This window comes from Dermacentor variabilis, chromosome 7 (genome assembly GCF_050947875.1).
Source record: "Dermacentor variabilis isolate Ectoservices chromosome 7, ASM5094787v1, whole genome shotgun sequence".
Taxonomy (NCBI): Eukaryota; Metazoa; Arthropoda; class Arachnida; order Ixodida; family Ixodidae; genus Dermacentor; species Dermacentor variabilis.
In genome coordinates, this window is record NC_134574.1 from 175,148,184 (window position 1) to 175,175,209 (window position 27,026).

Genomic DNA, 27,026 nt, shown 5'->3' on the forward strand with positions numbered 1-27,026 from the left:
TTGACATAAGCTTGTAGGCAAACTCTGTATATGACTCATTCTTGCCTTTCTCACTTTCCCGAAACTTCCGACGGAACGCCTCCGCTGACAGCCTGTACTTTTTTTAGCAGACTCGATTTCACTTTGTCGAAATCCTCTGCCTCCTCTCTATCCAAGCGAGCGACTACGTCGGCCGCCTCGCCGGGTAACAAAGTGAGCAAGCGCTGTGGCCACGTTTCCCGAGAGAACCCCTGCTTCTCGCACGTTCGCTCAAAGTTAACCAGGAACAAACCAATGTCCTCTCCAAGCTTAAACGGCCGCATCAGGTCAGTCATATTGAACAATACGCGTTCTCCTGCACCGTGTGCCTGACTTCCATTACGAGCGCGTTCCATCTCTACCTCAAGACGCTTCATTTCCAAAGCGTGTTGACGGTCGCGCTCTTGTTGCTCTCGCTCTTTCTGTTCTTTACGTTCACGCTCTTCTTTTTCTTTCTGTTCTTTACGTTCACGCTCTTCTTTTTCTTTCTGTTCTTTAAGTTCGCGCTCCTGTCTTTTTGCAGTCTCCCTCTCCTCAATGGTCTCAAGGCATTCCGACAGCTCGTCATCCTCAGCTTCTAACTAAAGAATAGCCTTTAGCAGTTCAGGTTTTCTGAGTTTGTCTGAGACATCCAGACCCAACTCTCTTGCAAGCTCCAGCAATTTCGGTTTGCGCAACGACTTCAAATCCATGGCTGCTCTGAATGCTGCTTTCTCTACTGCTTACTATTGTCTTGCCGCAAACTAACCCGGCAGCAACGACAACCACAATTACCAGCTCTGTTTCTGACACTAACAAAAGCCTGGCAAAGCTCAGAAGAAGAAAGTCCCGCACTCACCAAACCTCGCAGCCAAGAGTTCAGCGCAGTCGTTCCGCTGCAGGCAACCAGTCATCACACAGGGCTCGTTGCACTGCTCCCGGATCGTTGTGCTGCTCAGAATACAGTCAACTGCATATCTTCGCTGCTGGCCTCCGTTGTCGCGATCCCACCGCTGCCACCAGTTGTTGTGGTCGGACTGCTGGCACGAGTCGTTGGGAACTCGGCGCTGACGCCCGTGGTTGCACCTGGGTCGCAAGCCCCAAGGGTAGCGTTGGCCTGGCGGCCTGGGGTACAACTGGAAGCATCCGAAGGTCCCGGCAAAGCATGAGTCGACTGGTAACAGCAAAACAACTTCTTTATTCTAACATCGCAAAGAGTTGGCGGTCAGGTTGACCGAAGTAGAGAGACGGGAGTGCACTTTACTCAACAGAAGAAATCGGAGCCCTCCTTTTGCGTCCGGGGGCAGCTGCTTTTATACTCTCGCAGTTGAGGGCAAGAAGGAACCCCTCAATAGACGAGCACGTGACTGTACCGCTCGGGCACAATGGGATAAGGTGACGCATACTGTCGTGTCGCCGCCGGTCGGGCACAATGGGGAGGAGCAGGTGGCTCACACTGTCGTGTCGCCTCCGGTCGGGCACAATGGGGAGGAGAAGGTGACGCATACTGTCGTGTCGCCGCCGGTCGGGCACAATGGGGAGGAGAAGGTGACTCCTACTGTCGTGTCGCCGCCGGTCGGGCACAATGGGGAGGAGAAGGTGACTCACACTGTCGTATCGCCGCCGGTCGGGCACAATGGGGAGGAGAAGGTGACTCCTACTGTCGTATCGCCGCCGGTCGGGCACAATGGGGAGGAGAAGGTGACTCCTACTGTCGTGTCGCCGCCGGTCGGGCACCATATGCACATACACTCACACACGCACATGAAGACACGTGGCATCGGAACATGCCTGGACGCGCTTGGCGGGGAGGCGTAGCGGCGACGCCGAACGGGCCAAAATGTCTGCCGCTTTGTTGCAGTCGCGCCGGCTAAACCGCGCGTCGTAGGCGAAACGTAACAACAGCCTAAAATCAAGTAGTCATCGACATATCTGTATACCTTACTTACTACACCTTCTAAATCTTTGGCCAACTCTCTGTCTATGCTTCCCAAAAAATGCTACTTAGGATGAGTTGATGTTCGCCTCGATGTCAGTGAGGGAAACTTGAAGATATTATGGATGTGGCGAAGTCACATTACAGTGGGCAAGCCAGTGACGCTGATTGGAATGGGGTTAACTGTTTATTAACATAGAATAGGCAAGCGATAGAAAGGAAAGTATTTACACGGACATCACTACGAGTAACATGTTAGAATTTTGGTCTTCTTTCTCAGCCGAATCTCCACCGAATCCCGTCCAACGGCCCCGCACGTACCTAAAAGCATCCCCAGCAACCCCAGGCCTCGCCCCATCGTTCGTCCAATCACACTGCGGTGCGTGCAGTGTGCACACAACGGGGCTCCAAGGTGACACTATCGGGAGTTCCAATACGTCCAGGCCGTTGCCACAAATCCTTTGCAGTGCAACGAGTCCCCTTTTGTCTCACAACCTCGCAAAAGACACTTCCCCGAAGAAAGCACTTCCACGCTCCGTTGGGGCATCTGGACAATTTGCGAATGTCTCGGCATGGTGCGGTTCAGTGACGAGGGGTTGACTTCAAGGCCAGGTCACTGCTTCCGCGAACCGACTGGCGGAAGCCTGACACACAGTCACCCCGCCTACGCGCTCTTCGTAGACCGCGGGTCCCCCACCCCCGATGGCTATAAATCGCCGCCGTCTTGGTGTCGAACCACGCGTCTCTTTTGACCACCCCGCGCGACCCTTGCATGCCGCCGTCCGCACAAACAATGCCGAACTCCACTGGATGGGAGCTACCTTTGACCCGATACACACACCTCTTGCCTGTATATACGTTTCACCACAGAATCCTACATGTGTATTCGCTAAATAAACATGCAGAAGTTCAAGAAAGGATTCAACGGCCATGCCGCACGTATTGCGGAATGACACCTCGTCATTCTCATTTGTTATGCAATCTTTAACACTGCACATTAGGGGCCCATGCGGTAAGGAATAGTAAAGATCTTGAAAATCTATGCTGAATCGCCAGCTGCAGCTTGTACTATCTGATGCCAGATAATTCACAAGGCCTTCAGAGTTTTTCGATAAGCACGGATCCTGCACTTCTAGGGAATTCAACATTTTTTGCAGGAACTCCGCGACCAGAACTTGCCAACACCCTCGCTCGGACACAATTGGCCTAAACGGAATTTCTTGCTTGTGGGTTTTTGCCGTAAAAAATATCTCCAATTTCATTCCTTTTGAGTTCTTTACACGTGACGCAAGCTTACCTTGGTCACACTTTTTCAATAGCTTCACCGCTTTCTTTTTAACGTTTTCTGCATTCACATCACATTTCTTAAAGCACTTGTTCACCGCTAGGAAAGCCTTTTCTAAGTAACAAACATTTGGTACAACAACCAGAAAGCCTTCCTTGCCTGCTTGAACAACACGCATATTATTCTCAACCAAATACTTAGCAGTCCTATCAACATTGGGTCTGGATCTATCGCTTACCGAAGCTTTAGCCACCACGTCCGCACATTCCACCACACATCGTTCTTTTTCTTTCTCTGGTACACTCCTGGCAATGTCCCTTGTAAGTGCTAACCTGTCGACGATGTCGATCCTTGATTCCACGCAGAACTTTGGCCCCAACGTGAGAACCTGTTGATGCCGTTCTTCCACCGTTGCACCCCCTAGTAATAGAAGGCGTCCCTCTCGCACTTCCCTTTTCTTCTTCTTCGGCAATTTTCGACGAACATCGTTCCATATAGCCTCAGTCACAATATTTGCCTGTCTGCACCAATCCCGAAACGCCTTCACGTTAAAAAGACCATCGGAAGCAGACGAACAGGCCACCTTTAGACATTCTTTGAAATGTCTAACCTGTCTCCGGCTCTCTGATCGCAAGATCTTGATCATTCTTCTCCCGTGTCCTGCAGACGGGGGCAAGCATCCGGTCACCAACAACACCTCATCAGGGCATTCCCCAAGTTTCAGGAACCAGCTTAACACCCGTGCTCTGCACTCACAGACCGCGATAATAGGCACCAGAACTGCTGGGTTGTTTAAGCTATAGTTCGGACAAGTAAAAAGAGGGCCGGAAGAACTAGAAATGAACTGAAGCATAACTGCGAGTCGGCCTAGTTGGAACAGATTCATCTTAAAACTTTTTGTGCGTAAACAAACAGGGACGAAGAATAGGGGCAACACAAGGACGAGCGCTTTCTAACAGCTGGTTTTATTTTTGAAGAACTACCTGCTTAAATACCCACAGATCTGCGCGATCTAGTCAACAAAGCACGCCAATAGCGCATATGATACCCGCAGATCTGCGCGATCAAGTCAAAAGAGCACGTCAATATTACATATAACACTTGTGATAAAAAGACGTGGACAAAAGCCACCCGGCCAAACTAAAAACAGCAAGGTGCATATAACAACCACTTACAATAAAATGCGTTAAAGGTGTGATGATAGAAGCGAATTTTCTTTATCTAACAATGAAACAGAAGGATGGCTGATGCATTTTTCTTTTTGTTTTTCAATCCAGTGTGCATCCACGATTTCCCTAGCGGTTTGATTCCTATGCCTATACAATATGTCTGTGCTAGTAAGCTGTCCGTGCTAGTAATCGCACGGACAGCTCTCCTGGCACACGCAGCAGTGCCTCGCAAGGTCGAGATACTTTAAAGGCACCTGCGCCCATGATTTTTCTTTTGCCTCGGTGCAGTGAGCACGATTAACCAGAATAATATGGGGGGCATCCGGTGCAGTCGCGAATGCGAGTCATGGCGTATGTAGCTCGCGTCGTCGGGCGTATGTAGTAATATCAGAGTTACTTGTATGAATTTTCTGCATAATACGCTTTGTTACGGTACCTTAACGGAATGGGTCTAGCATTCCTTGCCATAACGGATTGACCAGTTCAAGATGTCAACTTGTCAGTAACTGTCATAGGAATCACTGTAGTAAACACAATTGCACGATCGGATTGCTTACTTTCAGATTTTATTGTAACACTGAGGACTACATAGAACCTTATTTTGTATATGTGAGAGAAGTATGTCCATATCACAAGCTCAAACCAATGTGCGATACACTGACAAAGCAGCTGCTACAACATGAACTGCATTGAGGGCCACACAACACATACATAATTAAAGGTGCAAAATATAGGGGGAAGCTTCAAAATACGCTATGTACCACTGCAAAGTATAAGATATCTTGTATGTGTACAATAAATGTTCACAAGAACAATGCATCAATGTCCCGTTTGCCTTCAAGTTTATTATCAAGTTTAAGTTTACTGAAGTTTATTATGAGCATATGTACAACAGGAATCTACTGACACACCCGCAGTGAAGGTGGCTGTTCGAGGTGTGCTGGCTGCCTCAGTGCAAGAAAAAGAAATTGGGTGAATGTCGACACCAGTGCCACAGCTTCTTGCCTCTGACCTGCACGTGCCTCCGCGGCATCTTTGTGCACAAGTGTGCTGGAGTGGCGAGGCGTAGGAGTCATCCGAGAGAAGGAGTATCGTTTACATGGAGAAGTGGCTGTTCACATTGCCTGTCGCTTTCCCTCAAATGTTCCCTTTGCGACTAGGGTGACACACCCGCAGTCAAGGTGGCTGTTCGAGGTGTGCTGGCTGCCTAAACGAAAGAAAAAGAAAGAAATGAGATGAATGTCGATACCAGTGCTATTGCTTCTTGCCTCTTACCTGCATTTGCCTTCACGGCCCCTTGGCTTGCGGAGTCTGTATGAGGGAGCCGCCGTGGCCAGGCGTAGGCATTGTCTAAGCAAAAAGAAAAGGCCATTCAAATGGGGAATTATGGAAATAAATGCAGTTGTTATATTTTCTTCTTGCACTCTTCTTGCCTAAAAGTTTTCAAACATAGTGTCCAGAACACACCAGCACTTTGACTGCTTCTGCTTTTTACCTGCAGGTGTTGCTGGGAGATCCTTAGTATGGCTGCGTGCAGCATTGTAACACTTGGTGGGGGCACTTGAAGTGGTAGCCAAAAATATGAAGAATCATCCTTGCCTGCATGAATGCTTTCTATTTCTAAATGCAGAGGTAACTATCACTATTAGTGCAAGGCCCCCCCACATCTATGCGACAAGTGCCTTAGCTCGAAACTGAATTTTTCCTTTAGTGTTTCACAAGGCGTCTGATATGTCCACATTAGGTGTGATGTGCTTCTTTTTATTCATCCCTGTGCGGAGAGAGCATCACTAAATTCTTTATTTTTGCGTGTCTTGTTTTTTGGTTTATTTCTGAATTTATCAAGCAGCAGTCTCATGATGCTAGAGTGACTTATGTAATGTCAATCATCAGATTTTGTTTTGCAGAAAAACAACGCATTTCCTGACCCATTGTTTGACATCCCATCACTCGCATAATTTTGCAGGGTATGCTACCTATATTGGCTTGCTTGACTTGCGCTAAAGAGTCTTGCATTTTCAAATAGCACTCTTTCCTTAAAATCATTCGACACTTCTCATCATTTCTGTACCTTGGGCTTCTGATACTATGCATTCACCATTTTTGCTTGTTGTTTCTGGCTAGAAATGCCTTCTTTATTTTAGAGCTTAAATTTTACCTTTGGAACACACGGAAGGGCTTGCCACTGCATATCTGCATAACAGGGAAGCATGTTTCATTAAACATGTGCAAAATCCAATTGAAGATTGTTGAATGGTGCTTGCAGTGTGATTTGACTCAATGAGCCATAAAGTAACTCTTCTCACTTGATAAATTAAAGCACATATTAGTGTGATATACAAGACACGTTACACTAACGTGGTGGGTTCTCTAGCTTATAGAGCAAAATAATCGGTGCGCGAAAAAAAAATTATTTTTTCATACCCCTTGTACACACTGATTTAAGGAAAACGAGCTGGAGCTGTCCACATGATCTACTTATTTTACCTGCGAGTATGGTCAACAAAAATGTGTCCCAGCTGCTTAGTGGTATTGTGTCAGTATTGCATATGTACCCATTGTCTAAAATAATTTAATTTTGAAAATGCTCGTAGGGATCTGATGTGCATATCTGCAGTTTGTGGATACATGTAAAAGACTCAGCATCAAGTGCAAGTGAACGGTCCCACAGGCCCGGAGTCGATCATGCAAATAGATTCGCTGCACAAATTTGTGACCAGAACAGATATGCCACATGAAATGGCATGCAAGGAAGTGTTGAAAATATTACACAGTTAATAAAACGCCTACGCTATTAATATGTGGGTTCATGCACTCGATTTCCTCTTGATTGCTTCGTGGAACAGAAATACTCGGCATCGGGCTGTTTTTCCACTGTGGCGCGTTTGTAGAAGCATGATTGTTCAAAGTTTAACAATTACACAGATTCTATGACTTGCTTGTAGATTCGCCAGTACAATTCCGGTGCGCTGGTCCGCCTGTCCAGCAGTTTCCTACTGAAGGGAAACCTGCAAACAAAAACACCGCTCCGCATGTAGAAAGATGCTCTACTGTGACGCTTCTCAAACGATTGTGATGCATCACAGGAGCTGTCTGCTCGCGTGATGTTCTGAACAAGAAGATACATTCGTTTACTTACATGTGAAGGTATATATGCCAGAGCACTTCGGGGCTTCGGTGGCACATAAGGCACGAATGTGCCATAGCGTCCGATGTCGACGTGCGATCGCATGTCAAACCTAAACTGTACGAAACTACGACGCATCCGAAAAACAGATTCGAAACCGAAATTCGCGTCATCCTTTATTGCATGAATGCATAAATCGGGAGTTACATAAGTCACGGACTTAGCGATCGCTTTCTGTAAACTTAATATTAACGCACCACCTTCATAAAGCCATCAGGTATGCGTTTTTAAATGATAAAGCATAAGGCGACCTGTACTTCTTTTCAGCTCTTTCAATAATAACTGCGCTGGCCACATTGACCAGTAGCAACAGGGCGGCGCCCTACAGGTTCCCCCTTTTCCGGCCCAGCTTTTCCTCTAGAGTTGTTCTACTAACTCTATGGGGAACCCCGCTCCTGAAGACCTCGCTGCTGCTCTGAAGAGCGCGATACGTGTTTTTTCTATCGTTTTTTTTTTTGCCGGTGTCTTTCTCGCAGCAGTCTGTTCGCGAGATACGCTGACTTCGGAGTGTCATATGCAAGCTTGAAAGTTGTGCTTATTGTCTCTGAGTGTGAGTCAGCAACAGAGGCACTCAAGTAATCACGGCACGAGTCTTCGTCGTCAACGTGCCACGGAAAGGAGCGCGTCTGCTTGACTAAAAGTTGTTACGGAAGTTTCGCAGCTTTGTTCGCAGCTTGGTCGGCAGCACGCAGTTGCGGCGACTCGTAGCAAAGCAAGTTCAAGGCTCGCGCCCGTCTGCTCCGGCGAGCTGATTGCAGGCGCAAAGGGAGACCAGCGTAGCCGCATTTCCAGCTTCGAAAACGTGACGTCAGGGCCTCCTCTATTTCGTTTCTTTCCTCCATGGTGTAAACGAAAACGCAAGCGGACTGGGCATCTTACGGTAGAACCGACGCAGTCGCGAAACGAGTGAATAACAGCCTTGCCACTCTTCGCTCGCAGTTCCCATACATAGGGGGGGAGCGGGTAGCGGACTGGGCATCTTACGGTAGAACCGACGCAGTCGCGAAACGAGTGAATAACAGCCTTGCCACTCTTCGCTCGCAGTTCCCATACATAGGGGGGGAGCGGGTAGCGGACTGGGCATCGTACGGTAGAACCGACGCAGTCGCGAAACGAGTGAATAACAGCCTTGCCACTCTTCGCTCGCAGTTCCCATACATAGGGGGGGAGCGGGTAGCGGACTGGGCATCTTACGGTAGAACCGACGCAGTCGCGAAGCGAGTGAATAACAGCCTTGCCACTCTTCGCTCGCAGTTCCCATACATAGGGGGGGAGCGGGTAGCGGACTGGGCATCGTACGGTAGAACCGACGCAGTCGCGAAACGAGTGAATAACAGCCTTGCCACTCTTCGCTCGCAGTTCCCATACATAGGGGGGGAGCGGGTAGCGGACTGGGCATCGTACGGTAGAACCGACGCACTCGCGAAACGAGTGAATAACAGCCTTGCCACTCTTCGCTCGCAGTTCCCATACATGGGGGGGAGCGGGTAGCGGACTGGGCATCGTACGGTAGAACCGACGCAGTCGCGAAACGAGTGAATAACAGCCTTGCCACTCTTCGCTCGCAGTTCCCATACATAGGGGGGGAGCGGGTAGCGGACTGGGCATCTTACGGTAGAACCGACGCAGTCGCGAAACGAGTGAATAACAGCCTTGCCACTCTTCGCTCGCAGTTCCCATACATAGGGGGGGAGCGGGTAGCGGACTAGGCATCGTACGGTAGAACCGACGCAGTCGCGAAACGAGTGAATAACAGCCTTGCCACTCTTCGCTCGCAGTTCCCATACATAGGGGGGGGAGCGGGTAGCGGACTGGGCATCGTACGGTAGAACCGACGCAGTCGCGAAACGAGTGAATAACAGCCTTGCCACTCTTCGCTCGCAGTTCCCATACATAGGGGGGGAGCGGGTAGCGGACTGGGCATCTTACGGTAGAACCGACGCAGTCGCGAAACGAGTGAATAACAGCCTTGCCACTCTTCGCTCGCAGTTCCCATACATAGGGGGGGAGCGGGTAGCGGACTGGGCATCGTACGGTAGAACCGTCGCAGTCGCGAAACGAGTGAATAACAGCCTTGCCACTCTTCGCTCGCAGTTCCCATACATAGGGGGGGAGCGGGTAGCGGACTGGGCATCGTACGGTAGAACCGTCGCAGTCGCGAAACGAGTGAATAACAGCCTTGCCACTCTTCGCTCGCAGTTCCCATACATAGGGGGGGAGCGGGTAGCGGACTGGGCATCGTACGGTAGAACCGACGCAGTCGCGAAACGAGTGAATAACAGCCTTGCCACTCTTCGCTCGCAGTTCCCATACATAGGGGGGGAGCGGGTAGCGGACTGGGCATCGTACGGTAGAACCGACGCAGTCGCGAAACGAGTGAATAACAGCCTTGCCACTCTTCGCTCGCAGTTCCCATACATAGGGGGGGAGCGGGTACAGGGAAAAGGTGACGGGGGAAGGCAAGGAAACGGTGGATAAGCTTAAGTTCAAGGTACGGTACGTTTCAGAAATAGTTTCTGCTATTCCTGAAAAATAAAACCATGAAAATATGTCTAGCGGACAACATAAGCAGGGCGTGCTGAAGCAGAGCCGCATTAATTAAAGCGTACCGCAGGGTCTAGGCGACACAACGGAAGCGGTCGCACGTCGAATCAACACTTTTGTGCCAGCCGCGATAGCTTTGCGGCTACGGCATTGCCAGTGGTCGTGGATTTGATCCCATCCGCGGCAGCCGCATTTCGACGGCGGCAAAATAGAAAACGCACGTGCACTTAGATTTTGGGACACGCTAAAAAACATCACGGTGTCAAAATTAATCCGGAGTGGAATTAATCCACTACGGCTTGCCTCATAATCGAAGTGTGGTTTTGGCACGTGGAGCCCCATTATCAAATTCAAGTGTAATGCTTCTGCCACGATGCGATGTGCGATGTGAAGAAATGACAATACTCAACCCTCTCAGAGGTTATGAAATATGGCGTACAACAACGCTTCAAGCAAACACCTCTCCCTTTGTGTTTTGTGTACTACGCAGACAAACAGCAGTGGCGCAAGCAAGGTAACGTTTAACGTCAACTCACCACATTCGTGTTGACAAAACGTTGAAGAAATTAAACATTCGCCGTCAACATCACCGCTAATTATCGTCAAGCAAAGCAAACAGCACAGACAGTTTCGCTTACATCGATTCCCACAGTGCGTGAGATCAGGCACGCACCCAGGAGGGGGGGGGGGGGGTGCGTGCGAAATTAAGCGGCATACCTTTGCCCCCCTCCTCCACGCCTGTGCCACCACTCCTCACACACATTCCTAAAGCGCCGCCAAATCAATCTTGAGACTTGACAGGTATTCGGCGGTCAACATTTTGCTGTCTTTTTCACTCCTTTTGTGTGGCGGTATATAGTCTCCGGCGTCTCCCGAGGTGTGAAAGCCAGTTTTCTCATCGATTCAGTGCTCGCGCGATTAACTCGAGATGCCTTCAGTTGTCACCATCTATTATTGCAACGGTCACGCGCATCGCTGTTGCTTCGTTAGTTCAACCTTCTTTGCTTAGACTGATCCAGGGAAGTGATTCAGTTCGTAGTCAGCAAGTCAATAGGCTGCGGCCAGAGAAAACGCCGGTTGCGTTTAACTTGTCCTTTTGTTTCATTACTTCCTCGACTGACGGCTCGCCGCGACGCTGGCAGATCGCTGGAACCATACACCCGTGATATGGTTTCGATAAGGTGGAAAATAATATCATGCGGAACAGCGCCCATCATCAAACACTGCGATAACCGTTAAAACCATAAGCAATATGAATATCAACCGTTACATTGTGTGGCTTTTCCCTAATTGTACAGCACTTCTCATGCAAAATTAGCAACTGGAAGCAAGGGTCGCGAGGAGTTAAGAAATTAAGCGATACACGAAGGGAGAGAGTTGAGGTAAAAGCGAAACAGGAAGGAAAAGTGAAAATTAACAAATTTAACCGTTGTTTGTGAAAGTATTTGTGGATCAACATATTTTTCTTTAAAAAGGAAGTAGAGAAAACGCCGCCGGAAGTGGAGAACAATTCCGTGTGTTTTGAATGACGCTCCTACAGTTATCAGTCGAGCTGCCTGACGCAGTCACTTCTCTGCTGTGGGTGTTTTTCCAACCTTCCGCGGTGGGCGCAGTACGTCTGGAACCGCAGCGTCTTGCGCGGTTGTACGGGACTGGCGGCCACGCATAGTTGCGCAATAACCGTACGAGTCGGTTTTGGCACTTCACTTGGTAGAGAAGTAAACGGGGGATGCAAAAGAACTGTGAGTGTTCCGAAATACATATTTTTCTAGAATTCTTGCAGAGCTAATTCAAAAAACGCTGCTAGAAATCTTTATTTTGCACTTTCGCTTGTTTACTTTTTCTTAGCAGTGTTCTTCGTGCGCTTCTTTCCTGCGCGAGTCCATTTGATGTGGCAGGCGTTGTGCCCCTTCCGGTGGCAGTTGCCAGCCTGCTCCTCGCTTTCCCTTTCCCGTTACCTTTGCATATGTGTTCAAAACAAATAATAACAATAATTTGATGTGGTTCCTTGTTTGCCAAGTAAAGAGACGTGTATATCTCACAGGCGTACCTGTGAGGTACACCTTATTTCATTTCTCTTTTGCGGGTTTACGCGTTTTTATGGCGAATGGTTAGCGTTATTCACATCTGTACTACCCCCACCCCTCGTTTGCGTAGAAAGGTTACCTTGGCTTGCCAATACCGCCCCCCCCCCTCCCCGAAAAAAGATATGGGTACGTGCCTGCGTAAGATGTGCATAACTTTTTCTATAATTTCTGTTCTTCACGAACCTCTTGCCATTTCGTCGGCTGTTGTGTGCTGTAATTTGTTACTAAAGGTTCTTCATTCTTGTCTTTATAATTTGCTTTTGCTGTTTTTGCTCACCCTTAACTAGAAGTACTTTCTTTTTATCTTATGTATAGGTTTTGAAAGAGCATAGGTTTGATTTTCTTTTACCCTGTGCTATGCTAGATCGCGCACCTGTACCTTATGATAGTTATCTTTTCATTTTTAACCACTCCGGCCTTTGCTGCCAAAGGGCAGCTGGCAGTATTGCACGAATAAATTCAGCGCTCAACCTATTCGAGGCTTCGTGTTCGCTTTCTGTTCTGTTGAAACTGCTACGTGGTGCTAAACAGAAGAAGAGACTTTGTTAAAGAACATAGCTCCCGCCTCGACCCGTGCCGCTGCTCCCGCTAAAAAAGGCGCAGGCTCGCCGAGGTCCAGACCCAGTCGGCCCCCGTGACAAGCCCCGCGGACTCGTTCGGTGCTCCGCCCCGGTGGGCCCAAGCTGGAGCTTGCTTGGTGGTTTGGCTGAGTTTTGGGTGGATTAGACCTAGTTATATCACTTATCTAATTTTTGTAGGACCTATTTCGTGATTGAATCAGCACCGATGTCTAAAAACTCTCCTGGGCAAGGGCCCAGCCCTTGGTCAGCCTCCCTTTCTCCTGATGATTTGCAATCTTTCTTCCGCAGCGGTGTTAGCAGCATCCCTGTCGCGCTGGTGCCCTCGAACGGTGGATTCATCCGGCTGAACAACCCACAAGCTGTTCAGGCCGAGCTCCAAGCCATGACGCATCATTTCCAGATGATGAGGGATGTCCGACAATTTGGAAGAGGTGGGATAGCTTGTAGGTCATCAGATCCGACCTGTGTTGCAGACCTCTTAAAGTGTAAGACTTTTGCATCTGTCCCGGTGAGTGCGTTCATTCCTCCTCATCTAGCATGCACTAAAGGCATTGTCCGGGGCGTAGACTCTCGATTGAGCCCAACTGAGACTCTGGAGAAACTGTCTGATGCTGGCGTCATAGCTGTATACCGATGTAACCGACTCGTAAACGGAGAAAAAGTTTCCACAGAATCGGTTATTGCTACGTTTGCTGGCATGTCCGGCCCATCTGGACTAAAAGTGGGGCCACTTATTTTTAGAGTGGAACCTCTCGCTTCCCGTCCACTTCAGTGTCGGAACTGCCGGCGTTTTGGCCATAGTGCAGGAGGCTGCAAATCAAACGGACGCTGTCGCGCCTGTGGTGACGGTCATTCTCCCAATGAGTGCACAGCTGAAACCGAGACGTGCCGCCTATGTGGAGGAAACCATGCGGCTGACTATGGAAGCTGCTCGGCTAGAGCTAACGAAATACAGTTACTAGAGATAATTGACAGGCGACGATGTTCGCGGCGAGAAGCTATTGCAGTCGTCAAGGAAAGAGCCTTTGGATACGCTGGCGTCACTGCGAGGCAATCTACTTTCCATGAAGACAACTTGCCTAAACTTATTGACTCAGCAGTAGAAAAAGCAATGACAAAGGCTATGCAACATATTGTCACAAGTGTTACCGAATGTATTTCACAAGTGTTTACTGCGCAGATGACACAGCTGTTGCAAACAGCTGCCACACCAATCACCAAATCGATTGTTTGTGCTGCAGAACAGGTAGCCACTTCAGTCCTAGCGCCGAGTACCGCATCGGACCCAACATTTGTAGGATCCGATCGTTGTTCTTCGCGTCAGTCAGACTCGCAGGTCGACATGGAAACGGGTCATGATGTCAGGCCGCAAAAGCGAACTGGGTCTCCAGTAACTACTTCTTGTCCTTATACCAAAAACAAAAAGGGTAATCCTATTTCTCATTCTGGCATCCAAGAAAGTTTATCGCGACGGTAGTCGCTGAATATCAATTAGATCATCACCATAGCTTTTTTAAACGTGCTACAGTGGAACTGTCATTCCTTGTTCTCTGCTTCAACAGACTTAAATTACTTAACAACTGAACTTAATCCTGACGTCATAATCTTACAAGAAACCTGGCTTACTCCTGAGAAAAATTTTCATTTTAAAGATTTTCGATCTTTTCGATTAGATCGCCTTTCACTAGGAGGTGGTTTAATGATTTTGTTATCATCTAAATTCTGTCATAAGGCGAAAATAGCTTTCAGGTTAATGTCTCGAGAGTGTGAAATTTCGGCAGTGCACCTTAGCATCCCAGGCTACCGTTCATTTTCTATTATATATGCTTATTTCCCTACGGGCGTACACAGTACATACCGATTGGATAGTGCGCTTGCCAGCTGCACAAATGAAGTCGTCATTACTGGTGACGTCAACTCGCATCACGTGTCATGGGGTTACAAAACAGATGCATATGTGAGACACGTCTATGGGACTGGACCATAGATAAAAATTTTTCATGCCTTAATGTCAGACGACCTACTTTTATCCGTGGGCAATCTCGCTCAGTGTTAGATTTGACGTTTTCTAGCACAAGCGTCGCCGTGACATCTTGGACTACGATTGATTTCGGTACAAACAGTGACCATCTTCCAGTATACATTGAAATTGCATGCCCTTTAACATCAGTTGATCGACACGGCAGAATATTTGTGAATTGCAAAAAATTTAAAGACTGCTTGCGCTCCACCATTGCATCATTACCTAATAGTAATAACGAAGAAATTGGCTTGAATATTTGTTCAGCGTTACAGATGTCCCGACAAAAGTCTGAATTTGTAATTCAGACCGCTAAGCGTTCCCCATCTAGTCCTTGGTGGAACAGTGAGTACACACGAGTTTATCGAAGAAGGAAAGCTGCTTGGAAAAAACTTCTACATAATCAGAGCCCACAAAATTGGAAAGATTATCAATTTATTTCGGCAACCTTCAAACGTGCTATTAAACACGCAAAAGATGAGTACGATAAAAACCATTTCGATTATCTATCTAAATCCAAAGACAAACGTGCTTTATTTAATTACCTTCGGTCTAGAAACAGACTCCCAATAAGCGTTAATGTAGACTCAATCGTCTATACCTCACAGGAAATGCAGGAGTCCTTAAGAGCTATTGGCTAAAGGATTGGAGAGCCTGTTCGCGACGCGCCTTCAAGCTTCTGTTTTAACTCCTGCATTATCGCACTACAAAGAGATATCATATTCGGAAGTAGCACAAGTTATGTTACGGTTGCCAACTACAGCGCCTGGCCCGGACGGAATAACAAATGCAATGTTAAAGATTTTCTTTCAAGAAGCTCCACGTGAGCTTCTAAACTTGGTAAACTACTCTGTTAGCAATGCACGGATTCCACAAGAATGGAAGATCGCCAAAATTATTCCGTTACTTAAAAAGCAAGGGGCAGGGTACACTATCGACAACATCAGACCAATTGCGTTGACATCAAACATAGTGAAACTTATTGAAAGGGTGCTTCTCGGACACATAATAGAGTTTATATTCGAAAATCAATTGTTGAGTCCTTGCCAAATTGGATTTCGATCTGGCTATTCAATATGGCACGCGCATGTAGACCTTGAAAGTCGAATTAACATCGCCAGACAGAAAAAGCAATACGCGGCTTTAGTTACCTTAGATATATGTAAAGCCTATGACAGCATTGAACACACAATTTTAACAAATCGGTTACAGAGCCATTGTTTTCCAGGCTATATTGTTGCATGGGTGCACGAATTTTTAAAAGACAGGGAATTATATTGTTTTCGAAGCGGCTATTCTTCTAGAAAACATAAGCAAACAAGAGGTGTGCCTCGGGGATCGGTACTCTCACCAGTATTATTTAATATTTTACTGAGCAGAATCCCCGTTCACCCAGGAGTCAGTACGTACGTTTATGCTGATGACATTGCCTTTTTTGGTATGGCTAGTGACATATACTCTCTTTACGAAACTTTGCAGTCGTATCTAAGGGAACAGGAACACTGGCTGGATAGCTTACACTTAAACCTGAATGCTAATAAGTGTGCTATACTTGTTTTTCCTGTTAAAGACCCAGTATACATATCGCTGAACTACCATCTCGAAGACATCCCACAAGTAGAGTCATTAAAGTACCTTGGAGTTATTTACAACGGTAATCTTAACTGGCGGCCACATATTGAATATATTGCGACAAAAGGAGCTCGTACAATGGGCATTTTGCGCAAGTTAAGCAATCGAAGAACAGGTATGCGCAGAAAATCCCTCTTGATGGTATATAAAATGTACGTTCGTCCGGTGTTAGAATTTGGATGTATTTTATTCTCAGGTGTTCCACCATACAAGCTTCGGCCGCTAGTTTTGTTAGAACGAGAGGCCCTACGTCTGTGCTTATATAGCCTTCCAAAATACGTTGCAAATGCCGTATTATACATGGAAGCAAGAATCCCACCCATATTATGCCGATTTCACCTTCTGACCGTTCAGACCTTCTTAAGGCTATATGAATCACTATTAAACCGTCCTCAAATTATTTTCATCTCCGATCCAGAATTATTTTTTTCTGTTCATCGGCCCAGGTTTCATAGACCACAGATTATATTTGTGCAAACATTACTTGAACCACTAAATGTGCAAATTCGTGATGTGCTTCCTAATAATACGCATTCAAATTACCCAGAGATCAGGTTCGACGACATTTTCCCGAACCACGCGAAACTACTCCCTTACGGCATCTTAAACGCCATGTTGCAAGACCACCTAAGCACCCTGGAAACAAACATTATCATGGCAACAGATGCCTCACAGTGCGAGGAAAAAGCTGGCATAGGAAAATTTTGTCCTGCGCTCGACTGGTCTTTTTCTTTAAGATTGCCTGATTTTGTGCCTATTTTTCTGGCCGAGTTGTTAGCAGTAATCCTAGCTTTACGTAAATTAGACCAAACGATTACAACGGCTGCTATCCTTACTGACTCCCTTTCTGTATGCTCTTGCCTTACCGCTACTAATGAGTCACCCATGCTAAAACTCTTCCACTGACTAGTTCCTGCCCATGTGCAATGTATTCATTTGATTTGGGTGCCTGGTCATAAAGGTTTGTTTTTTAATGAAACTGCCGATTCACTGGCACATGCATCACTAGCGGGCCCTGTTCTTCCTATTCTACCAGTGACAGCACAGATCACGGCGGCAAGATTTCGGATGAGATCAATTAGATCAGCCTTATCAAACCCACATTTGACAGCTTCTCCAGAGTATAAACACCTGGCATTTCCCTGGCATAGCGAATCTTGTTACACAAAGATGCTTGAGGTCTGCCTCACCGAATTACGCTGCCGCATTCCCTCCCTAAATTTCTATTTACACAGGTCGGGTTTGGTTCCCTCTCCCCTTTGTTCTTTTTGTCAGGAGGAGGAGACGATGCAGCACTTCTATCTTGTCGCCGCTTTGCTGCGTTAAGAAGAATATTGTTGGAGATACCTTTTCGAAGAATTGGGCTGGGCTTGACAGAACCTGCAATTCTTTCGTTCGGGGCGTCCACTTTGGGATTCAGCCACAGGGATGCATGCTTCGCTGTCCAAACATTCCTTACAGAATCTAAACGAATGCCCTGCTAAATTCTATTTTTATTACTTTTAAATTAATTATTACTCATTCAACAGCACGTTCCTGATTACATTTTAACCGGTAATTCAACCCTATTCAATGCTATTCCCATAGATATTAGGAAATTTATGCTCTATATTATTTTGGTATAATCCACCCATTTCTTGGCCAATCCCCCATCGTGGGTAGGAGCCACACGTGCCACAGGCTACAACAACAACAACAGTTCTTGCTGTGGTGGCCTCAGGTGGCGGCTCGAAGTCCTTGGACTCGGGCAGCATCTTCGGCTTGCCGGACTGGTCGGTTCGGCAGAGCTGGTCTGCCAGCTCTGAACGTTGGGTAGCCGCCTCGCAGCGGCGGCTACGCCTACGGAGAAGGTCCCCGGCAACTCCCGCATCCGGGGCGGCGTCGGGAAGAAGCGAGCTCGAGCCTTCTCCTGCTCTGGCAACGGCCGCGATTATGGACGCGTCGCGAACGCAGCTGGTTTGATTACCGCTGTTGCCGGAGCGTTGCTCTCTGTCCGCAAGTTTTACATGCGTCTGTTGGATATCAGTGGATAGCAATGGTGTAAGATAGCGGAGCTAGTGTAAGTGTGTGTCTGTAGCAAGCGTAAAGTTACGACCTCGTTCATGTTCAAATTATCGTGCGGTAGCGGGAATGTGCGTCTTTCGAGTTTGCTAAATACCTTTTTTTTTTTTTTGGCCGAACAAACTTGTCACTGTTTTATTTTCATTCGACTTCCAGGCAGTCAGAGAGCAAGGTATCGTATCTCCACTCCGCAGGCATGCTCGTGATGCGGCTCAGCAGAAGTCCTCGCGGACAGCTGCCACGTCACACAGCTCAAGCCTGTTTCACATGATGCGACTGCAACGACGAAAATCGGTGCTGTCGCACGCGTCGCAATGCGATTTTTAGAGGACTCGTTTCACATGATTGCGATTTCAACAATGCGACTGGTGCGACGCCCAGGATTGCTTACTGCCAGGTTTTGTGGCACACGCTGCATAATTCTTTTATTGTAGTGAATAAAACGTTTACACTGTAATATTATTGACTTATCTTGATTAGAAGCAAATAATATGTACGTTTACTAATTTAAAACCGTTAGTTAAGATTTGTCTTGGAGTGCGCGACGGCGGTTTCTGTAGTTCAGTGCGACATCGCGCACGTAAACAGCTGTTCGCAGGTGGTTCAGCGGTTCTTTATTCTATGGTTCAGCGCTGTGTGTTGTCTCATCTACCTTCTATGACCGTTTCGTTTTGCCTGCGCTACAACAATCTACAAGATGACCTATCGACAAGTTCATATAGCTATCCTCACCGCATATGCAGTATTCGAAATTCAGCTGCCACGAAGTTGTCGTGTCAGCCCAACAAGATCCTCGCGCTACCCGTGCTCGGCGTTAGCTTCTGGAGAAATGATGCGTGTGTATTGCCCGTCATTGCGCATATGTGGTGCCTGCTCCTAGCCATATTCTTACGCCAAACGCAACAAGAAGCACCAACCCGAACGCCCGCGTGTGCCCCTGAAAGAACCCTCAAACGATCTGTGATTACGACGTGGAATGAAAATTGTGTTGTGAAATTCAACCTTAGCGCGAGCCTGGTTCGTCCATCGCCGTGCTTGCGCTGCGAATACATATATGGGAGCCCTCTCTAAATATTTCTAAAGGCGCAAAAGCCCACCCATCAAATGTTTCGAGCAGCTACCGTCACTTTTTGTAGAAACATGTACGTTGTAACATAGCATTCTAAAAGACACGCTTCTCGTTCGCTTTGTTGTCCCGTGTCTCGCGCTGGTAGTATACTCGGAACTTCTAACAAGAAGACCATATCAATATGCGCTATTCATAATGCAGGATCGTAGGCCCACGGCAGGCGCACTTGCCGTAGAATTTTTCAGCTTTCTGCTCAGCCTTGCACGCCTCTCACGGTTAGCCTGTTTTGTAGAAATAAATATTATTATTATTATATTATTAATGTTATTAGATATTATAGTTTCTTCACTGTAATTTATAGCAATCATCCAGATTTCTTAAGCTAGTCATGCATTTAACCTGTATTAGATCAACATTGTTATGACATGCTTATGGGCGTCATTTCAAACTAGATTGCTCAGCCAGAGAAAGTACAAATGCAAGTCTCAATGTTTATTCCAATTTGGTATTCCTAAACAGATTACATTGCAGAATTTTATGCGTGCTTGCATTTCCTGCAATTCAATGTTCAGAGCTGGAAAAACTGATTCCTTTTCTTGCTGTCGAAAGGCTGCTTCAATGTCGATAGCAAGCTATAATTATTCATTTCGAAAGTGTTAAGCAATGACTATATGTCTAAGCTTATCAATGCGTTTTTGTTCCATGAACACAATTAAGTTTTCTCTCTCCCTCATTGACAGCCATGGAATGAAACCGTTCACTTTCATAAGTATCAGGATGCAAACATTCTGAAATTTGTCCTGAGCATTTGTCTGCATCCTATAGGGTGCATGTTTGTATCAAGTTCTGGGGTTACAATCGCAGTGATCTACACATATTGTTATATTGCAACAAACAAATTTATTTAACTTTGTTTTCAAATCTACAATGTGGCCATGCAGTAATGATTACATTAATAAGCAGAAAAAAAACTGCAGATTCAGTGTACGTGTTGGAATCTATGCGAAGTGAAGTTTTTGTCAAGTGGTCAATTAAATGCTGTTAAAAGTAACTGCGATATATACAATTTGTCTTAATTTCAACAATCGAACATGTCATCTTTTGCAAGGTTTGCTTATGCACCGCATAGGTCACGACCTTAATGTCATGTAATCTTTATACATCACACTGTTCACAAACCATACCGAAACGCAAACGGCAGTTAATGTAGATGCACGCTGCTAGACATCAACACAGCGATGTTTGTTGAGCAAGGAATGGTGCGAGGTGTCTGCAGATGAATGAATGACGTGCCTATGTACTTATTTATTTATATACCTCGCAGGCTGCAAGTTTGGAGTATTATGCGAGGGGGAATAAAAAAGTTGTTACAAATGGAAGGGCACAACATTAAGAAAAAACCAGCAAAAAAGCAGTACCAATACATTGCACCAACTAGCCCAATGTGTTTTACTGGCACAACATTATACAATACTTAACGACAGAAAAAATTACTACCCATGCAGCCTGTACAGATGGTAAACCAGCGAAGCTGGAATGTGCGGCCCCAGTGTTTATCACTGGGTTAATTCCAATGGTTTATTCAAGTATTTCTATATTATTGGTTATGTCTGTGTTTCTTAATCAGGTTATGCACACGTTTGGCTTGGGTTTATCACATTGTTTATGTGGAAGGCCACACATCGCGCTTTGCAAGATCACTATCATGGAAAGTACAATGAGTGGTTCATTGTGTTAATACAGCGGGTCCATCAAAGTCTTTCTGAATTATGTTACGCATTTGTGTTTTGTAATGCGTTAATCATAATATTTATGACTCGGTTATGCACTGTAGTTACCAAGTGACACACCGGCGCTGCACACTTCATTTAATTAAATACAGGGACACATTTTTGAACCTATCGGGAAGTCTGAGAGAGACTGCTGCACGCGCACTCTGCTGCTACAGAGAAACGACGTCACTATCGGTCTAGCCAATGGCCCACCACACCTTTGCTGCGAGATAATAATGACATCATGATCTTGTCTTAACCCCATCCCCCTCTGTGTCCCTTCCCTGCAATAATACGTAGATAAATGTATGTTTGAAATGCATAAGCATTTCTATGTCTACCCAACAAGAAATTTCTCCGTCCATCATGCAAGACGAATGCAATGGCTCACACCCCCTTAAACAATGGCTCACACCCCCACACTAGGGTTTTTGTGATCCGACCACGAGTGTTTCGCCTAGGCATATACAGCTTCACTGTAAAAAGAATGAACACCTTTCTGCTAGAGACCAAGACAATCATGAGGTGTATTAACAAATGCAAGTTTATTGAACATGACGAGTAAATGCTGGTCGACAAGCAATAAATCGAAATTACACAAAAAGCCGAAGCAAGATATGATGTGTGTCCATACAGATCCCAACAAGAAACGCATTTATCTCTGACAGTGTAACAGAGGCCATGCTGACACAAGATTCTCCCAGTGTATTTGCATCTACAGCTTCTATAATTTCTCTAGGCAGCCGATCTGCACACAATGCTAGCTTCCTCTACAATGTATTCTCCACATCTGAGCGTGCATTGTAGAGGAAGAAGCTAGCATTCTGTGCAGATCGGCTGCCTAGAGAAATTACGGAAGCTGTAGATTTAAAAATGCTGGGTTAATCTTGTCAGCACGGCCTCTGTTAAAAATGGATGCATTTCCTGTCAGAAAATGCACATGAATTTTTGTTTCTCCTTTTTGTGTATGTTCAGTCTATTGCTTGTCAGCGAGCATTTACTCGGTGTGTACATTAAACTTTTGGTTGTTAGACCATCTCGGTTTTCTTGTTTGTCCTATGTGTTCTCTGGTGCCATTTGCAGTCAGGCTATTCATTTTTTTAGAGTGCAACAAGTCACTTTAATAGCCCTTATGATGCTTCTGTGTACCTTATAAAATCGTTTATTTGGCCAATGTAGCAAGAATGTATAGTATGAAGCAGTAAGAACAGGGTACGCGAACTTCGAATTAAAAAGTTTATTGTGAAAATGCAGTGATCTATAAAGGTTACCAGAAAGTAGTACAGCAATAAAACCTGATAAAAACTAGTGCTTGATGAAACCAAACATAAAAGAAAGAAAGGGAGAAAATACATATAGATATACAAGTCCAGGGAAAAAACATTATGATCACCAAGTGTGCATGTGGCTACCTTCCAGGAAACTCAATTTTTCCCAATGGCATGGAACTGGAAGAATGTGCTTGCATAAGCAAGCTGTCAGTCTGTCTATTGGAATAACAACAGTGTTTCTTGAAAGGTGCTGGCATGCAGGATTGGCAATTGTAATGATTTTTTCCTGCACTTGGAATTTTTCTGTATTTTCTTTCTGTAGAATTTCTAGTTATGTTTGGCTCCATCAAGCACCAATTTTGATCTATCCTTCAAAGATGTCTTTCTTTTTCTGGGGAAAACTCAGGGTAGGCGGGAGAGTCATACTACTGTTACACTGCTATTGCCAGATCAGTGTACATATTATATGTGCCTTATGTTTGCTTGCATCTTCATGATTAGCAACCTGCTCTGTGTGTTTGGCAGCTGCATAGTCTCCTGGCCTAATTGTTTGCCCCCATATTTCACGGTATGGGCCTGTTGTGTTTCAAGTTCAGGTACTCCCGAGCTTGTATTTCTGAAGCGAGGGGTAGTCGTCTTTGCATCTCACATGCTTGCTGGCATAGTATCTTGGGACGAGGTTCTGAGCTCTTGAGACAGAATTTGTGCTGCAGGCTGCATATACATATACATATACTCTGTACTCTGTCTAGGTGCTTGTTCGTTAGCTCTTTTTCATAGTGGTCTTCAAGCATGATAAAGTTGGAAAGACCTGTTATTACTACCCGATGCCTGTATTCGATGAGTTGTCTTTTTTGTGGGATGCTGGTAATTCATACTGTACCATACCTTGGACACAAGCACAGCATCTGCGATTTTCCATAGTATCCACTTGTCCACCCCCATGATTTCGAGATTATTCTTTTCACCAGGTGTGGAAGTTGCATCCAGGCATTGCATAATTGTTTCACCCACGTGCCGTCATGGGCTTACACTAGCTGAGGATTTGTGGATGTTGACTTGTGGGCATAGTTGTCCAGCTATGTGGATCACAATGTGCAATCTGGGGTAGTTCTTGATTCTAGTCTTTCTTTTTTTTTCGACGTCAATATGAGCGGACTTATCAGAAAGCGAGAGGCCAGACTGGCCAAGAAAGTCTGCAGTGTTGTCGAGGGCTTGTTGCATCATTCTTGATTTCTATAGAAAATAGCTTTCCCATAGACTGTAATACACCATCGGCTGCAGCGTTTCTTGTAGTATGCCCGTGTTGTTGGTGTGTGTGGGACAAATGTACCTCCAACTCTCAGCTGGAATTTTCTGTCTTTCAGAAAGTTACTGTCGAAGCGCTCTACCAGAAATTTTTTTGCTCATCGTTCCTCTTATTAGAGTGGCATGAGGCAGTACTGTTGTTAAAAGCCTCTTCACTCTCTTCATTCTTTCATAAGCGGCATTACACAATGCCCCGCAATAAGGTTACTGCTGCTTATGGCCCACTCATATCTACTAGAAGGGACAACTCTTGAAAAAGGTTTTCTTTGTGCTATGTGTGCGACGTAGTATGAACATTCATGCCTTGACATTTATACATCTGTAGAACCAGCTTCCTGACAGAGTACTTGCTATACCTGATCATGCTTATTTGTGCAGTGCTGTTGAACAATACATATTGATGCAATGAATATTTACACACTCAAATTATCACGAAAGATGGTTGTTTTACAATTCTGCCCTTTGCTTTCTATTGGTGTTAGATTTTGCATAAGCATGCCCCCCTCTGCAATAGTATTTGGAAGTTTAAGGATTCAATGAAAGGTGATCAACTAAATATAAGTCCAAGATCTTTTTTTTTTACCTATGACTCCCATCGAAATGCGACTTCCATGCTGGCAAATCAACCCCTCGCCTTGTGTTAGCAGTGGAATGCTATAGCCACAGTGGCAGGTGAACATATTGAGGAACAATATTTCTGTCTATAATTTTTTTTCCTGCCTGTATGTAAGTAAAGTTCGGAATAAGTTTGTCATTGCAAAAAAGCCCAGTTTGTGGTCCTTTATTGAATAAACCACATATTGTGTATAGTTGAAATGCAGAAATTTGTTCTAAAATACTCGGGTGATATATGTTCTTGCAAGTAGCATGGTATTTCATTACTTATAAAGATAGTAATCGCAGCGTATATCGTTATATGTGTTTACACACTAATATATGTGACACAAACTTATTAGAAACTTACCTGAAACATGTAAGGCATGAATGTTTCTGCACACTTGATCAGCTGTGAACGTGCAAGAACTGCTTGTACTGGCTGAACTGGCTGACTTCACTGCAGTTTTGATTTACTTTTCTTCAGCGTGTCGTTTTTTACTGTTTTATCCCCACAAGAACAGGCCGTTTGCCTGCTTTCCGCATTGTTGCACGAGTTCTACATGATTGTGCAGGAGGGTACGTTGTCACTGTGCCACTATAGCCAGCAATTTACTTAATCTACTAGCTGTAGAGTTAATTACCTTGCAGAGCAAGTGTTCATACAGATGCAGTAAGGATACAAAGTCCGCAACATAGTCAATATTTATTGGTTTCTGTGCAAGAAAAAAAAAATTATCCAGAGAAGAGATGCAACTTAACGTGCATGTAATGTTTTATTCAAGCCACGGCTTTAATGGTAACGTAGCAAATTCATTACGATAGCCTACACTTTCGCTCTGTCAAATTTAATAAGAGGCGAGATAAGCTTTCAAGATGCATCGGGAAATTCATGCTTGAAAACCGACAAGAAAATGCAACTGAACGGTACCGCGTTCAGCGCAACGTTGAAACTTCGGGTACTTTGCTGTCTTGTCATTTGTCTTTGCCGAGGTTGAAATAATTCAAGCTGCTCCGTAAGCGTGATTTTTGCATGCTACTCAACAAAAGAAAATTGTGACGACCTCGTCGTCTGCTGGGGATCGAACACCTCCTAGCACTGACAACTCGCAAAGGCGTACGAAGCAAACGTGAAAATGCGCTTCATTTCCTGTGTAGCGTGTCAACAAACGCATAGAAATCGGAGAATGCAATGTGCGGTACAAGTTTTTTATTCTCCCTTCGCGTACGTACCGAATTCGACGATCCACGTCTCCGCGCATTGCACTTGTCGCGCACGACGCCATTTTCCAAACAAACCGGCGGAATAGCTCCGTTGACAGCTCTCCGCGCAATTTCGACGGAAAATCGCAGCGATCGCTGCGACGGTGCGACTGTGCGACCAACCGGTTGGTCGCAGCCGAAAATCGGGGGGTCGGCACTGCGACTGCGATTTTCATCGCAAACGACGGAAATCGCACTTCCGGTGCGACGAAAATCGCATCATGTGAAACAGGCTTAAGACATCTCGTCACGCCCGAATGCGGCAGAGACGCACAGCGGGAGCATATACAGGAACCACCTCCGCTCGCAGCGCCACCGCGTCGCCGCAATAGCTGCCGAGGCGGTCGAGCGCGGCCTTCGTGCGTGTTGAAGCCGGCGGTGACAAGTGCGTTTCTAGCATTTCAGACGGGGAAGATCTGACATGAAGTGCAAATGACGAGCTGTCGCGCTTTTCACGCTTGCCTGCGGACATTACGTTTTGTCAAGCATCAGGCATCAAACATCAAATCGGCAGTTTGCATTGGCTCGAGAGTTGCACCGGTTTTGAGCGACTTGTACCCAAGTGTTGTCGATACGACAGAACAATCTAAAGGAATAGGCAGTACGTACCCTTACATGCGTAGAGCTTGCCTCGGGATTTGTTTGTGCGATAACTACACCGAGAAAGCAACGGGTATTTTGAAAGCTTTTAGGGAATGTGGCGTTTGTCTTGCCCTTACGCTTGAACTTAATCGGAATAATAAATTACGGTTTTTAGATCTGGGCATAACGGTCCAACAGCAACGTGTCTGTTGGTGCTATTCGCCAAGGGCAAAAAAGAAAAAAAAATGAAATGCTTCGTAATTTTCTTCTTACCATCTCAGACTTGTAAAACATGGGATGGCTTATTCAGCTCTTAGGTCTGCTATCGCTACGTCAAGTCCACACGGCATACCACAAAGTTTTTCGCAACAGATAGATAGGCTGGAGAAGGCTGGCTATCCTGCTCATTGGTTATTACTAATCTGTGAAAAGCTTTCAAAATGGGCAAAAACTGCTTTACAAACCAACAAGAAAAACAAAAGAAAGAAAATAAGGTTTGCTGTGGTGCCTTTATGTGCACACTTTGTCACACGGTTTGCGGAATGTGGCCGGTAGATATGATGCCAATATGGATTTTTCGCCACCACCCCACCCCCGCAAATGTTTGCCATCATAATAAGGAGCAGGGAGAAGAAACTTACTGCGGTGTAAGGCGTGCGTTCCCTTTT

General features: G+C 45.9%; 1 protein-coding gene across 1 annotated transcript in view; it reads left to right on the forward strand.

Annotated features, from left to right (window-relative positions):
* LOC142588937 (uncharacterized) overlaps positions 1–27,026 on the forward strand; it is a 69,261-nt gene that overhangs the window by 27,246 nt on the left and 14,989 nt on the right. The gene's annotated exons all lie outside the window — the stretch shown is intronic.